We start from the raw sequence: 16,263 nt of genomic DNA, 5'->3' as shown, positions 1-16,263 counted from the left end.
AATTCTGACCTCACTGAAGTCAACGGCAAAACTCCTCTTGACTTCAATACAGTTAGAGCTGGATGACCTTTTTTTGATGGAACAGTTTTCAGTTGGAAATTGCAATTTTGTCAAAATCTAAACATTTTGTGGCAACATGTTGATTCTGTTGATATTTTTAATGTAAAATGTTAAAAAGAATAATTTTGACTTTCTTGTTACATTTAGATATCGTTGAAACATTTTGTTTTGATTAGGTAAAGATGTTTAGTTTCAACATTATCATTTTGTTCCATATTGTTTTGACTTTTATATTATAACATTACTTTTAATATTATATTTATATAATATGATATTTATCTTTTGATATCAAAAGAAATTTTTTTACTTTCTCAAAATAAAATGTTTCAGCATTATCGAAGTGAAACCATTTGACTTTATCAAAACATGTTAATGCTTCCAAATCATATTTTTCAGTTTCTATTCCACAAAAAACTTTAAAATTTCAAATTTTTGTTCTAATTTGGAACACAAGCAAATTCTGAAATGTTAGAATTTCTCATGAGGGTGGTGTGACAGGGTGGACTAAGTCCAGAGATCCCTGGCAGGAGGCCTTGCAGCCCTGCCTCACCTTGCCCCAGAAAAGGGCAGAGGAGAAGTCCTCCAGGCAGCCTAGAGTGGCTGCAGGGAAGCAGCCAGTCAGAGGGGCTGCTGGAGTGACCAATCAGGGGCCAGAAGGGCCACAATAAAGGCAGAAGCAGAGGAGTAGATTGCTGCATGGAGCTCAAAGAGAGAGGATCAGGTGCCTGGCTGGCTGGCAGAGCAGCAGGACTGTGAACAGCTCACTCCAGGCAAGACTGAGCCCAGGAAAGGCTGCTGAAGATGGGGTGCCTAGCATGGATAGGTCAGTGTGGGCAGGGTGAGTCCAGGGGACTGAGCCTAGAACGTAGCCAGACTAGGCGAGGGTACTGTGATGGGCCCTACTGGTGTGGTTGAAGACTGAGCCCAGGGAGGGCTTTTGAAAGGTCACCAACCCAGGGTACTGAGATGGGCACATAAAGAAGGCAGTGCATCTGGAGAGGAAGCCTGGGTGCTACAGTCCCATACCAGGACCATGAACAAGAACTAGAGACTATATACCCTGGAAGGCGGGACAGTGAGTGTGACTCAGCCAGAGGGATGAGTTGCTGAAGACCTGCCAAACAACCATCGTCCAGGGGGTGCTTGCAAGAGGCGGGTGCCACCCCGTTCAAAACGGAGTGATTGCAAGTACTATCAGCCAGAGAGGGGCACTCAAGAGAGATGGTTGCTGACTCCATTACCAGTGGAAATTCCATTTTTCCAGCCAGCTCTAAATATGGTCCAGGTTCAACCCAATGGGCCTACATAACTTCTCAAAGTAAAGCATGTGTTTAAGTGATTTGCAGAATCAGGGCATAACATTCTAATATCAGCCCACAATCCAACACACTTCAGCCCATGATCACACAAATGCTGATGATCAAATACTTTGATTCTTAAAAATCAATCCTGCAGAGGGTTATGCCCAGTTTTAGTTACTTTTTGTCAGAGACACTCTCACTTTCATTTTTAATTGACAAGTTTTTTTAAAATGAAAGCTTAGATTTTGTAAAAATTGTTGTGTTCCTTTTGTGACAAATTGGGAAAGAGTCTGTTATTTCTTAGGAAAATTAGGTATGACTTGGGTGTTCTGTTCAGTTTTATATTGCTGCCTGACCAAATGCATAAAGTTAAATCAGAGGAGGCTATAAAGGGGGGGTTAGAGGATGAACCTACCTGGCTGGCAGCATCCAAAATAGGATATTTTTCTCTTCCCAAAGTTAGGGCTGAGATCAAAAGGCCCTGAGCGATTAAAAAGGTGCCCTGGCAGACAGGGAGGGGGAAGTGGTCAGCTCTGCTGGAAGCTGACAGAGGAACACAGAGTCAGCATGCATTGAGGCGGACACATGGACAGACTGACTTGAGAACCAGGGTCTTCAGCCAGCTAGTTGTACCCTGGTGCCCAGGGAGAACAGGGGACAACATGACTAAATTGGGTCCATCTATGGGCTTGAGAGGAATGCCAAGTGTAGGTAAGACAATATGAATATAGCTCTTTGTTATCTTTAAATCAACTTCTCTGTACCATTTGGGCAAAATAAGTTATACTTGGATTTGGCAAAACTGCTTCTGTGTCACTGCATGTGATTGGTGACCACAGGCTCCTGAAAGGCAACTGGGGCAGGGTCCAAGCCCAGTTTGACCTGCTGGGTAACAATTGGCAGCCAGGGAAGTGTAACCCCGAGATCTAGTCGGGAGTGGTTGGACTGCAAGATCCCACCCCAAGGAAAAGTGGAGGCATGGGCCCGTCCCTGGATAGGGGGTGCACTCGGGAGACTAGACAAGGGTCTTCGGAGGGGCAGCCTCCCCAGGACCATGACACCTTTCATCTCTTCCTCTCCGAGAAGTTTCATGACACACAGTTTTGACTAAGTCTCAGTTTCACAGTGAAAGGCTCGTCCACATGGCAAGATGCTATGCAGCAAGCCAGGGTGTGTGAATCTACGGCACACCAGTTTGTCACTCACAGCAACACAGAGATGCTGGAACAATTCTGATAGTGGGGGTGCTGAGAGCCATTGAACCAAACTGCAAACCCTGGATATGAGGCATATGTAGCAGCACTCCTAGTTCCAGCACCTGTGCAACAACGTTCCATGAGGACACTGCTACAGCAGAATGAAAGTCCTGGAGTGCAGCTCGGCAGGCTCCTATTTGAAAGTGGAATGCCAAGCCGCATGCCAGAACTGTCACGGTTCTGTAGCAGTGTCCACAAAGGGGGTAGTGCGCAGCAAGCTGGTATGCTGTAGATTCACTCCCTGGTTTGCCACGCAGTAGCTTGCCATCTAGACGTGCCATAGGAGCTGTTGCATTACACCAATTTACAACCTAGACTGTTTTCCGGACCCCTTTATTCACTCTTACTCAAGCAGGCTCATTTCCTGGGGAGCACAGTGTAGCAACAAGAGCACTTTACCTGCTAATTGTAGATACATGTTTAAAATCCTCAGTGAAGCGCTAAACTATTTGTTTTCTTTTAATGGTAACAGTCTTTGGGAATGTTTCTCCCCTTACACCACTTTTACATTACTGTAGTTCCCTTGACTTCAGTGAAATCACTCCTGATTGCCACTGACAGATGAATCAGGCCATGCATCTTTATAACTGAGAATTGCCATTTCATTTTGCCTTTCGAACATTGAACTCCTGTGTGGTACAAGAGCCTGGTGAATGATAATACATTTAAGATGTGTGTGCTTGTTACCTAAAATATCTGCATTATCAGACGTTTTGCTTGCACAGACTCCGAAGATTTCTGTGTTCTAACGGGGCTGGCTGTGGTGTAATAGCCACTTCTAGTTGTTTGATGGGGACTTTTCATATACGGTCTATACAAGTAAGATCATAAAGCTGCCAGCAGTGTTAAAATGGACCTTGAAATTCTACTAAGGATGGGAGGAGGATGGAATTAGAGGGAGAGCAGGATTTAGAAAATAGTTTTAAACTACCATAACTGCAAACAAACATTCTAGCTGTTAGAAATGTAGGTGAAAGTTTCTATTTACTGCGAGTATGTTCTAGTAGTTAAAGCACAGGACTGGGAGCTAAGAGATCGGTCTTCTATTCTTTGCTCTGTCACTGGGGGTTTGATTCCAAATACAGCAAAGCAAAGGTCAAAAAATAGATCTGTGTAAAAGAGCTTTAGATTTTCAGTAATAGCATGAGGTAGGGCCATATCCTGCAGCATGAAAGAACATAATCATGTTTTGATTTTTAGATAAGGTTTTTATGAAAACCTGGTCAGAATTTCAGCAAAGTGACAGATCAGAGTTAAATGAAAATGTGTATGAAAGGCATGTCACACTCGGAGTCTGAAACTGATTGTAGAGAGGTAAGACAGTATAGGTTGGGGTGGTAAAGATCGGAAAGAACAAAGGCCAGCAAGGATGTAATCATTACCTAGGAGGTCAAAAAATGTGCTCCTCTATCACACCCAGAAAATGTCTATTATAATGTAACATCAGAGATGAAAGGCCAACTGGTGCCTCCATTTCTGTGTGTGCAGTTTTTTGCACACACAGTTTTTGAGCACTCTGTGCACACAAAACCTGTATGCCCAAAACCCACTTTGTGTATCCAGTTGCAGGTGAATGGTTTAGCATATGTAAATATTATAACATGGATATGCATAGGTGATAGGCACACACAGAGGTTACACAGGGAAAAATGGAGGCTAGGTTGAGACCTCTTGGAAAATTGGACCCTGGTTATCGAAGTTATGTCCTGATTGGCTATATTTAAATCCACCTCCCGCATGAACAACATCACAAGTATCGTCACCTGATTCCCTATATTTACACAATACTAAGTATCCATTCTCTTAAGCACTGTGCTTGTAGTTTATAAAAGTCCTAATTAACATTCCTTAAACATCTTCTTTGTTCAACACCTACTGATCTATGTCCTAGCTTCTGAGGTTGTTGTAAGTTGGATCTGTTGCTTGTCTTGGGATATATGTTTCAAAGAGCAGAAAGGGAAATCTTTACTGCAATTCCTCATATTTGGAACTAATGAAAATCAGGTATCTCATGTCTGGCAAATTTCCGGGAAAGATGGAAGACTTTGAAGGGCCTGATTCTTTAAATGCTTGCAGCGGGGGATACTGTTTGCTAATACCAGAAATCCCATTGACATTTGTAAATTGTCCATAAGGATAATTAGCCTCCTTTTTAAAGCTTGTGGAGATGTATGGGTGAAAAATGCTAATCAGGTGCTAAGCATTATCATCATCTTAATTACTATTCATTGCAACAAGTAGCTCAGCATCAGGCTTCTAGTTTGTATTGTTGTTGTTTTTTAACCCTGAGCGTCTAGTCAAAGTTTGAGGTCTTGAGGCTGTTCTAGTTCAGGGGTGGCCAACCTGAGCCTGAGAAGGAGCCAGAATTTACCAGTGTACATTGCCAAAGAGCCGCAGTAATACGTCGGCAGCCTCCCCTCAGCTCCCGCCTGCCACGATCAGCGGTTTTGCATGTACAGGAGGCTGCTCTGGGGGTGGGGGTAGGGGTAGAGGGGAGGAGGGAGGGCGCAGCACGTTTGGGGGAAGGGGCGGGGGCTTTGGGGGAAGGAGTGGGGGCAGGGCCTGGGGCAGAGCACGGGGTTGAGCAGTGAGCACCCCTTAGCACATTGGAAAGTTGGCACCTGTAGCTCCAGCCCCGGAGTCAGCACCTACGCAAGGGGCCGCATATTAACTTCCGAAGGGCCGCATGTGGCTCTGGAGCCAGCGGTTGGCCACCCCTGTTCTAGCTGGAAATAGAAATTGATGGAGTCTGGTATTTTCTTTGATTCAGTTTTGTTTATTTACAAAGAATGTGCAAAGCCCTGTGTCTCTAAACGCAGAAGGAATTAAATAGCAGGAGACAGCTTCTTTTGCTCACAGCACCAAGAATGCTCTTTTCAGCCTGCACCCTGACCCAAAGATCTCTCCCCAGGTTTCTTCCAGAGTCAGCCACCATGCTTCAGCTGCTCCTTCAGGCTCGTGCTCTCTCTGAGGTCAGGTCTACTCTACAGACCTATATCACTATAAGTATGTCACTCAGGGGTATGAAAAATCCATACCCCGAGCGATATAGTTATACCAACCTAGCCCCTTGTGTAGGCAGCGCTGTATTGACTGGAGAGTTTCTCCTACCGACATAGCTACTACCTGTCAGAGTGATGGATTAACTACGCCGATGGAAGAAACTCTCCCGTCAGAGTTGTAGCGTTTTCATGCTGTACGTGAAGACAAACGCTCAGTCTTTTCCAGTTTTTCACTGTGTTTTCCCCTCCTACACACATGCACCTGGCCACAGTACCAGTCAAACTCTCCACCCACCCGGGGCTAGTTTCTTGGCTCTCTCTATTATGCTTTCTTTTAGGTGTGGCTCCTCAAATGTCTTTTAAAACTGTCTTAAATGGGGGAGATAAGGTGGGTGAGGGGGCCTCCTACACATTAGTTTGAGTGAGGTTTTAATGCAACCCGTCACAAGGTTTTACCCAGCTCTCAGTATCTTGTTTTGGAGCTCTTTCTTCTTTATGTTCTATAATTGGGAGCGTGCGTTTGTTCTGCTGCAGATTTTGTGGTGATTTCATTGAGACACATTGCTTTAGGCATAGGTGGTGGAAGTAGGGATGCTGATGCATCTCCTGGCTTGAAGTGGTTTCCATCATATACAGGGTTTACAGTTTGGTTCAATGGCTCTCAGCACCCCCCACTATAAAATGTTCCAGACCCCCCGCCCCCCCCAGTTTTAGGCATAATACAAGCTGTGCTAAGCTAGTTTAATAGCCACTGGGGACTCCCTTACAGCAACAGAATCTGCAGCTGGAGAGAAGCATCTGGTTTCCACTTGCTTTGTGCCACCTGAAAGCAGTGAGCCAGAGAATCTGGCCCAGTATTTTGGATGTCAGTGGGACATGCACACATTTAGGGAGACTAGACTCTTAAAGCTGGGGATCTGAGAAGAGCGTTTGGCCCTTAATTTATTAAACCAAGTTAAGGGGCCCCAAAGCATTTGGACCAAATGCTGGGGAGAAAAAAATAGTTATTTGAAGGAGGCAAGAGAGGAAGAGGAATCAGAGAAGGGAAAAAAGATGACTGAAATATTTTCTTGAAAAATATTGGTAAGTACATGTTAAAATTCTATTTGAGCATAAGCTTTCGTGAGCTACATCTCACTTCATCGGATGCATACTGTGGAAAGTATAGAAGAATGCATCCGATGAAGTGAGCTTTAGCTCATGAAAGCTCATGCTCAAATAAATTGGTTAGTCTCTAAGGTGCCACAAGTACTCCTTTTCTTTTTGCGAATACAGACTAACACGGCTGTTACTCTGAAATCTGTTAAAAATCTAGCTGCAAAGGCTGGCTAAATATTTATTTCTCTCTCTCTCTCTCTCTCTCCCCCCTCTCCCCTCCTGAGAGAGCTTCCAGTTGCCCATTGGGTTTCTCAGATGCATAGGATTCAAAGGCACCAGGACCTGTTTATATTTTTTCTTTTGCTTTACAATCTTAACCAGGGATCCAAAATCACTATATATGTGAGAGAAAGTAGAAGTGTGATGGTTGGTTGGCTCTCAGCAAATCATGGTGTCCAGGCTAGAGGGACAATGGTTTTCTGTGATGTTTGGTAGGTTGAACAGCCTCTGGTGACTTAATTAAAAATAGCCCCAAAGTTCTGATCCAGATTTGCATCTTCCCAAATTTGGGGGTGTTCAGATGGGGGCTTTTGCTTTAGGCTCACCTCTAATTGTGATGCTTCCATCTATCTTGGAAGGGATTCAATTACTGACTCAGAAAAGCAGTTGTATACTTTTCCATTGTAATCAAGTGTTCCTGACTGAGTTCAGTGTCCAGACTCTCCAAAGAAGCAGACCTTCCACCATTCTCCAAGGGATGGTAAATAAATGGACTACATTCATATCAGGCCAGATTGTGATCTCGTCACTCATGTTTACAAGTACCTTACACTATGAAGTCACAAGGGATATTGGTGGAGTAAGGTACTATTCAGTATGAGTAAGTGGATCACAATTTGGCACTTCATCCCTCAATTCCCTCTTTTATACAACTGGAAATTTAGGAGGGACTTGAGGAAGAGAACAATGATGAGTTAAAAGTGAAGTACTTGGACTAAGGAATTCAGAGATTATCAGTGATCATCATCTGAAATTAGTTAAGATTGAGAGAAAAATGGAAAGGTTGCATTTTGTAATGATTTTGTCATTTAAAAATATACCAGATAAAATGAGGGTTTAGAATTTAAGGCAGAATAAAACACCTACCGATTGTACCATTGAACAAGGAATAGTTGTTTGCTCAAATACCAGTGAATTAATTACCCAGAAAAAAAAGCGTACAAAATTTCCTGACATTACTGAATGTTCTGAGGTAAGTTAATGTTATCAAAGAAACTTCCCCCTTCTTTCCCCACCTAAACTCACTCTAGCGTTGTCATTACACTCTTGTATGTCACTAAGACATATTAAAATGTAGCATAGTTCTTGAAAGCTATTCAGCTCCTTTTCTGTAAGTGCAAGAAGAATACTATTGTTTGTTCAGACACCGAGAAAGCAAGAGCAGTTTCTAAAAGCCTAACCATTCAACTTTGTTCTCTATTTGGAGAAATTTTGTGAAATGTGGAGAAAAGAAGGAAGATCCTTACAACAGCTTGAAGTGATGTTGAAAGATAATTAACATGAGAGAAGAAACAAACAAAATTCTCAATTTTTTTAAAATTGGTACCCAGAGTTTCTCAATGAGCGTCATCTATTTTAGGTCACTTTTTTATACCATATGGCATTACCTGTCCAGGTTTTCAATAGCCGTCCCCTAACACCCGTTCTTTTGCTCTTAGATACTGATCCAAAATTCACTGATGTCAACAGAACAGTTTCCATTGACTTCAGTGGGCTTTGGACCAACTCCTTAATTTTTGTTTTTGTTTTTCCATGTGTATTGAAGGCGTCAGACTGGCAGCAACTGGGATTTCACAGCAAAACGGCTCAGCGATTAGGGCAGGGGATTGGGAATGGGGACTCAAGGGTTCTGTTCCCAGCTATGCCATTGACTTGCAGTGCAACCTGGGGCAATTCACTTACCCTCATGGTAAACTGAGTTTAATAATAATTCTGTATTTCACAAGGATGGCGGGAGTAGAGCTGGTCAGCAATTTTCCAGTGAAAGAGGGTTTCACCAGAAAACACCAATTCATTGAACCGTAACACGTTGCATGCAAATGTATCGAGTCTGATGAACTTTCAATAACCAACAGGTTATGTTTCCATTGGAAACCCGACTGGCTTCCTGCCAGCTTGCCTTGGGGGTGCTGGGAGCCCAGGCTTCCAGGGTCCTCATCTCTGGGGCAGCCCCACCATGTGTACTGCCATAGCGCAGGAGACCCAATGTCTTCCAGACTTATGGGCCAGCTGCCTTCTGAGGAGCCATGAGGAGCTCCAAGGTGGTCCCCGTGGTGGGGCTGCCTCAGACCCACAGACCTCAAAGTCCATCCCAAGATGTCCAGACTCCCAGCTCCATAGCAGACAGCCTGGGAGCCCTAACTCAAGCTGGAGCTCTCAGAGTTTCTAGGCTTCCTACCATGGAGATGGGAGCTTATCCCTAGAGGGACCTGGCCAGAGATGGCTCCCCAGGTGCCCAGCTCTCAGGGCCCTGGTTCCCCAGGCTGTGGGAATTGGACAGCACAGGGAAACCAACTGGTCCAGGAGACTGGAAGTCCTGGAGTCCCCAACCCCATGACAGTCCATATAGTGGGGCTGTCATGAAGCCATAGACCCTGGAAGCTGCGGTAACTGCTGCCCACCACTAAATAGGAGCAGTGAATCATGTCAATTTCAGACAGCAGCTACCTAGTCCTGGGGACTGTTTTTAGAAACACTAGGTGTCAGTGTTTCCAAAACGAAAAATGTACTTTTTCCGGTTCACAGGAAATGTCAATAAAATTAATTCCAAATTGTAATGTGACCAAACCTGGAGATGTCGAAATTCACCGCAAAGTGGAAATCCCGAGTCTCAACCCACTCTAGCTGTGAGTACGGAGTATGGAGAAACCATGTTTTCTGGATTCATCAGACTGTGGGTATCCTCCATCAGGATCCACCTGATGTGATATACAGAGCAGAAGATCTGCTGGGGCTCATGCACAGGAAGGAAGACATAGCTGAGAGCAGAAAAGAAGAGGTTTCAGGGGCTGCAAAGGGATCTGCAGTGACTGGCAGCCAGGAAGGGAGAGAGACTTCTGTGTATCAAAAGGTCTATACATAAAGATTGCTTTGTATTTGGGGTCAATTCTGCTTCTAGTTACACTGGTGTACATGTGGAATAAATCCATTTGAAGATGATGGGGTTGCTCCAGGTACACACCAGACAGAGCAAAATTTGGCTCAGGATGAGGACAAATCATTTACCCTCCTCTCTTCTCTTCTGTCATCTGACTAACCACATGGAAACTGGCATGCACAAGGAGACAAAGGACCGTGTCTGGGGAAAAAGAAGGTGACTGGAAGTGAGAGAGAAAGTAGGCTAAAGGAGCTGGAGGCTGCAGAAAGGAGTCATATTATGATTAAAACTGCCTCCACTATGCTAAGTATCCTGATGTGTTTTATGTGGTGTAATCTGAATTCAAGAGAGGTGCTGGAGTTGTATCTGAATTGATTATGCTTCATGGGTTTGCCTCATCCTCCTTAGTGAGGCTTAGTTAATTAAAATATGTGTTAATTAACATGTGCTTTGGGGACCCTGAATCAAATGAACTATGGATGGGCAAAGTATTATGAATGATGTATTATTTATAGTATATGATTACCATGAAAGAGACAAAACTGATGTTACCGGCAACATTGTAAAATTCCAGTGGTCTTTAATGCCCTACATAGCATGGGACTCAGTTTATTTATGAGACCACTTCCTTTTCTAAGCCTCACCACAACAGCTGACCTCTTCAGGGTCACCTTAGCTGTCAGTACTCCTCTTTCCAAGGACAGTGATGGGGTGTTCTCAGAAGAAAGTCCCCACTATTGGATCTTGCTCACAGCAACTTTCCCTGTAAGGTGGGTGTTTAGATGAATATTGTTCTGCTTTTGATTCTGTTCTGGTTAAACTGGAGGTCTTGAGCACACAGCCAGATTTACACCTTGCGTGCCCCTAGGCAGCCCCAGTGGCTGGGCAGCTGCGGGAGCCCCAGGGAGCTCCAAACTGCCACGGGCGGAGGAGGTACGCTGCCACTTTCAACTTTTAGGCGCCCGCCGCACAGTCCCCTCCCCACCACAACTGCCCATTTCCCCCTCTAGATCCCCCACTGCCCAGCACCCCAACACCTCCTCACTGACCAGAGCCCCCCCACAACACTCCTAGAGACCCACTCTCCCATGCCCTGCCCCTGGCCACACTCACCAGCCCTGCTGGGAGGTGACTGTGTCCACTGGGCTGAGCAAGCAGCAGTGTAGCTGGGGTCGGTCAGGGATCACTCTGGCTCCTTGGGAGTGGCATGATCAGCCAGGCTGGAGCAGGAGTGAGGCCTTCCTGGCAGGGCTCCCTCAGGACCCACTTGCCCAGTAGGGCCCCCTGCATTGGACTGCTGAGCTCTTTCCCTGCCACAGGGGGCTGCTTCGCCTTCCCTGCTGGCAGGAGTGCTCCAGCAGGGCTGCATGGAGACATCTCCCCCTCAGCCAGCCCCGCCCCCTGACAGAACCCGGGAGCAGCAAACTTTGAATTTTTAGGCACCCGTGGAACACTGGCGCCCCTAGGCATTTACTGGGCCTAATTGGAAATCCGGCCGTCCTTCAGCAAGGCACTTTTTGGATGAAGGGCAGGTCTGGTTTTGAGCTTTGAGTTCTGTATGATGTTCAAAATTATTCTGCAGCACCTAAGTGCTGTAATGGATGCTACAGAAGAGGTAATAATTAATTAATAAAGGTTGTTCCAGTCATCTTTAGTAGCTATATAACTTTATCTTTGCATCTACCCATTGCTGTCTTGTATGCTGATTACGATTAAGCAGGTGCATTGACAGCAGACTAGACCTCTTAGTCTAAAGTATTTAATTAGGGGGATAAGTCACATGGTTACAAAATGTGGTGATGTTCATGCCGAGTACAAAACCTCTTTTGAATTACTCTGTATAGAGGTGGAAAAAAGCTTCGATGTTGAATTAAAAGTTTTGGTGAGTTATTGAGATAGAACCAGATAATCACTCTGATCAACATGAGGGTGCCAGTGTGGCTTCCATGGTAGAAGTCTTCTCTCTTGGTGCAAGGTTTGGGGCCCACACCAGCACAAGGGCCCAAACCTATTCACAACACTGCAGTGCCATAGGGGATTACCTCATTGTTGGAGGAGACATTCTTCAGCAGAGATGCTAAACCACAATCCCTTTTGGCTTTCCAGGTAGATATTTAAGATCGATAGTCTGTTCAAAAACAACCTCTCCGTCCTGCCCAATTTTCCTTCTCAACAAAAGGGTCTTTAATTATAGATAGGGCCCTACCAAATTCACGGCCGTGAAAAATGCATCATGGACCATGAAATCTGGTCTTTTGTGTATTTTTACCCGGTCCTATACTCTTTTATACTACAGGGTAAAAATATAAACAAGTACACAGCGTTTCTCAAATGGGGTCCCAACCCAAAAGGGGGTCTCAAGCCTATTGTAAAGGGATTGTAGTATTGCCACCCTTACTTCTGTGCTGCCATCAGAGCTGGGTGGCCGGAGAGCAGCGGCTGCTGGCCAGGAATCCAGCTCTGAAGGCTGCACTGCTCTTGCTGGCAGTGCTGCCTTCAGAGCTCCACACCTTTCCAGCAGCTGCTGTGCCCCAGCTATCCAGTTCTGAAGGCAGAGCAGAAGTAAGGGTGGCAATACCATGGGATACCCTCCCCCCCCCATAGCTTTGCAACCCAATTTTGGGTCGGGACCCCCAGTTTAAGAAACACTGACTTTAAGGGCTTTACATGTTTATATTTTGCAATTTTTTTCAATAAATATTCATGCTTTGTTACAATTCCATGAAATTTAAGATTTAAATATCTGAAATAGTGAAATTCAAGATTTTTAAAATACTATGACCGTGAAATTTACGAAAATGGACCATTAATTTGGTAGGGCCCTCAGTATAGACAGACTCTAACCAAAGATCCAAGGTACAGGGGAACTTCAGGATCTGGATTCAGGTCCAAATTTCCAAATGTTGGCTGGGGCCTATGTCTATAACAAGATGAACTTAGAATCCCAGATCTGAACTCCCCAGATGGAGTGATCTGAAATCATATCAGAAACTCAGTTTTGTGGCTTAAGGCCATCTCTCTTCCTAATGTAAATGACTATGGAAGAGCTATTCCTGTAGACAGACTGACTGCTGACCCACAATCAATAAACAATTGGTTGGTAAAAAAACTTTGGAACACTTGGGTGTGAAAGGCACTGTCTAAAGACAAATTCTAAATTCTGTTCTGTATCATAGAGCAGCTCAGAAAGGCAAATCCGCCAACAGACAAATGGTTTCTGCTCAGAATCAGTGCAAGGAAAAGATCTTTTAAAAATAAGCGTTGCAAGGAAAATAGTTAAAATTGCTAGTTACTGCATCTGTGCAATTGTTTTGCCATAATTGCTCTGCCCAGACAATAGAACTTTCTACATCTCTGTCTCTAAAAGTTTGAATATTTGGGAATCCATCCAGGGGCCCCCAAACATTGTATTCTTCTAGTAAGCATGCCCAAATTGATGGGAGAGGGAGGGTTAATTACTCTTATTGTACAGATTTCTAAGGCAGTCCAGTAGTATCTAAGGTACTATCTAGGGTACAAACAAAGGTCTATACCCATCTCTGGTATAATTCCACTGATTCCAGGGATGCGTGTTGCTCTTAGAATCCTCTCTTTTCTATGGTAAGTGTCTAGGTAGCTGGAATTATATTGCATTGCAGAGAGGCCAAGGTTTATTGCAGCAGAACATACACTTGACACAGGGTTCAGAGGAAGCAAAGAAAAAGCTGCTTCTTGGTTTATGCTTCCCTCTGAATCCATTGTAATTGATAGTCTCACAGGAATTGGGGGTAGAAAGGTTTATTGCTCACTGTGCAGAGAGCTTAAGGAACGAAGATAAACTGGCATGGGCTCATCATTGTCCTAGCACTCTTGTGTTCTCTCTCTCTCTCTCAGTCTCTGCAATGCTCCCTGTCCTGCTACTGCTCCTTTCCATGCCTCGCCCCAGCACTGAGTTGGCAGAGTACTCTGTTGCAAACCTTTCAAGGCTGATATGAGCTGGGAATGTGAACTGTTACCTTACCTGCCTCCAATCAGCCCATGGTATAACAAGAGGGCCATGGAAGCTACATTTTCAAACAAGCACCTTCGTGCTTTCTCCCACGCTACCCCTCATGCTTGGCAGGATAAATATCGACAAAATAAATTCACTGACACCCCCTTCAAAACCTTCCTTAAAACTCTCCTTTGCTGTGTTGCCTACAAAAACTTGACAACAACTAGGCTGCTGGTGTGCTGAGACCATAACCTGTCATGCTGACCAATAGTGTCTCATTGTTTTCTTCTACTCCCCCAGCTGTCTATAGCCAGCTGTTGGCGTTTGTTTTATACTTAAGCTCGTTGGGGGAATGGACTCTCTTTTTATTCTGTATGTGTACAGCACCTAGCACAATGGGGCCCTGGTCAGTGACTAGACAGCACAGGCTGGCCGGCCTGTGTTGTAGCAGTTATCCTCCAGTTGATCCAGAGCTGGTGACTTAATGACAACTTATGAGTTCAGCTGTGAAATGGTCAGAGGACTATATAAGGAGAAAGACAAATTCAGTCTGGGAAGGAGATTGAGGTGTTCCGGCTCTCTGGGAAAGGCCTGGTAAAAGCAGGCTGAAGAGGGCCTAGAGGAACGAAGTTAGGCTCCTGTAGGAGGAGTAGGGCCTCTGTGAAGCAGGTAGGTCCCTGCAGGGGGAGGAAGTGGGAAAACTTGCTGGGAAGAAGGACCTGTAGGGGGACGATTGGGAGGCAGCCTAAGGAACATAGAAGAACTCTACAAGATCTGGGAGAAGGGATGAAGAGCAGTGAACTTCAGAGTAGCCCAAGAAGGGCAGACGGATCATTAGTTTGCATTTTCAGTTGGACTTTTGTTACCTTGGAAGGGGACTGAACTTCAAAGGTGACCTGCTCAGAGGACTGGGCTATGGAAGTTTTAGAGACAGACAGGGTCATTGTGAGGCCAGAGAAGCTGTCAACAGAGGGCACTGGAGATGAAGATGCCTGCAATGCCACACTCTGATGCCAGGGAGCGCTGCAGTGGCAAGTGGAACTGCTTACACGAGGGATCCCAGGTGCTATAGCAATACAAACAATAACACAAGCTCTCCTTTGGCAAGTTTCCTCACGCTGTTTGCTGCTCTAACGCTGCTCAACTGAGGATCATTTATTTCCAGGCGTTTAAGCCCTGGTGGGGTCAAGTAACATCTACAACACTTTCCAGCGGAAGATCTCAAAGTGCTTTCCAAATATTAAAGAATGAAGTCTCGGGGCCTCTACCAGATAGGTAGGTATTTTCCAGATTGAAACGCTGAGGTGCCGCAGCAGTAGCTGACTTGCCCAAGATCACATAGGAAAGGACTAGAAATCAGATTATCTGACTCTTAGTCCTGTGCTTTGGCTACAAGACCATCGCTCCTTTCTTACAACCTCACCAGCTCAGTTGTGGGGGAGAGGGGAGAGAGAAGACACTTTCAACCATGAGCGAAGTAGTCACTAAGGCACAGATCCTCAAAGGTATTTAGGCACCTAACTCTCATTGATTTCAAGAGTGTTCGCCAAGATTTCAATGGGAGTTAGGTGCCTAAATACCTTTGGACTTAAGTCACAGGCTCTCGGATGCATTCTGTGCTGTGGGGGGTGTCATAAGTTTTTTTTGGAGAACCTCTTAGCTTAAAGGCGACTGTCATTTCGATCAGAAAGGGAGAAGGGGCACCAGCCCATCTCTGAAAGTACATTCAGTGATGGTTATTTCCCCCTCTGTCTAGCCTGGCAATGGCACATTGTGTGTACTGCAAATGTTGTTTTGGATATTTTCTCCAGTGGATTTTCTACCTGTGGAAATTTAATAGATTAATTTGCTGTCTTGGGAATCCCATATGCCCTATTGATCTTTCTCTTATAAATGCCATCATCCTGGATTTTGATGCCTCCCTACTTATAATAGGACAAAGACATGTGGTGGAGTTTGTTTCTTGTAGATATATTATAAAGGTTTTTGTATATAAGCATAATTTAGAGCTGTGTTAGAAAGACAGCATTTGCAGGATGAAGGATTTGGGAACATTTGCACTACAGAGAACGTTTTTTACTTGATTTGACACAGTGAATTTCATATTTCCTTCAGCTGATTTCTTTTTCCTGGGACTATAATGATTATCTCTGTCCAGGTACTATAAATTGCTTAGTAATCATGGAGTCTCATTATTAATGAATAAAGCCCATTGGGGAAATACAAGTCCTGAATTATCTAGAGAAAATGGGAAACTAGGGGAAAGTTTTTTATTTTTATTTTTTTGCCACCTCTCACTATTTTTCATTCTTTACCTCACTGCGTGAGAGACAAACCTCAGTGTTTGCCAATCTGGGTGCAAAGGTGGCATCCACTGCCTGATACAATGGTGAACCCCAGATGCTCCCTCACAAAC

The 16,263-nt window shown here is 44.6% G+C and overlaps 1 long non-coding RNA gene across 1 annotated transcript in view; it reads left to right on the top strand.

The window, feature by feature from the left end:
* The window catches only part of LOC125631885 (uncharacterized), a 74,786-nt gene that overhangs the window by 18,429 nt on the left and 40,094 nt on the right, over positions 1 to 16,263 (top strand). The gene's annotated exons all lie outside the window — the stretch shown is intronic.

This window comes from Caretta caretta, chromosome 2, assembly GCF_965140235.1.
Source record: "Caretta caretta isolate rCarCar2 chromosome 2, rCarCar1.hap1, whole genome shotgun sequence".
In the NCBI taxonomy this organism is placed as follows: Eukaryota; Metazoa; Chordata; order Testudines; family Cheloniidae; genus Caretta; species Caretta caretta.
This window is presented reverse-complemented; position numbering and strand designations above follow the sequence as displayed.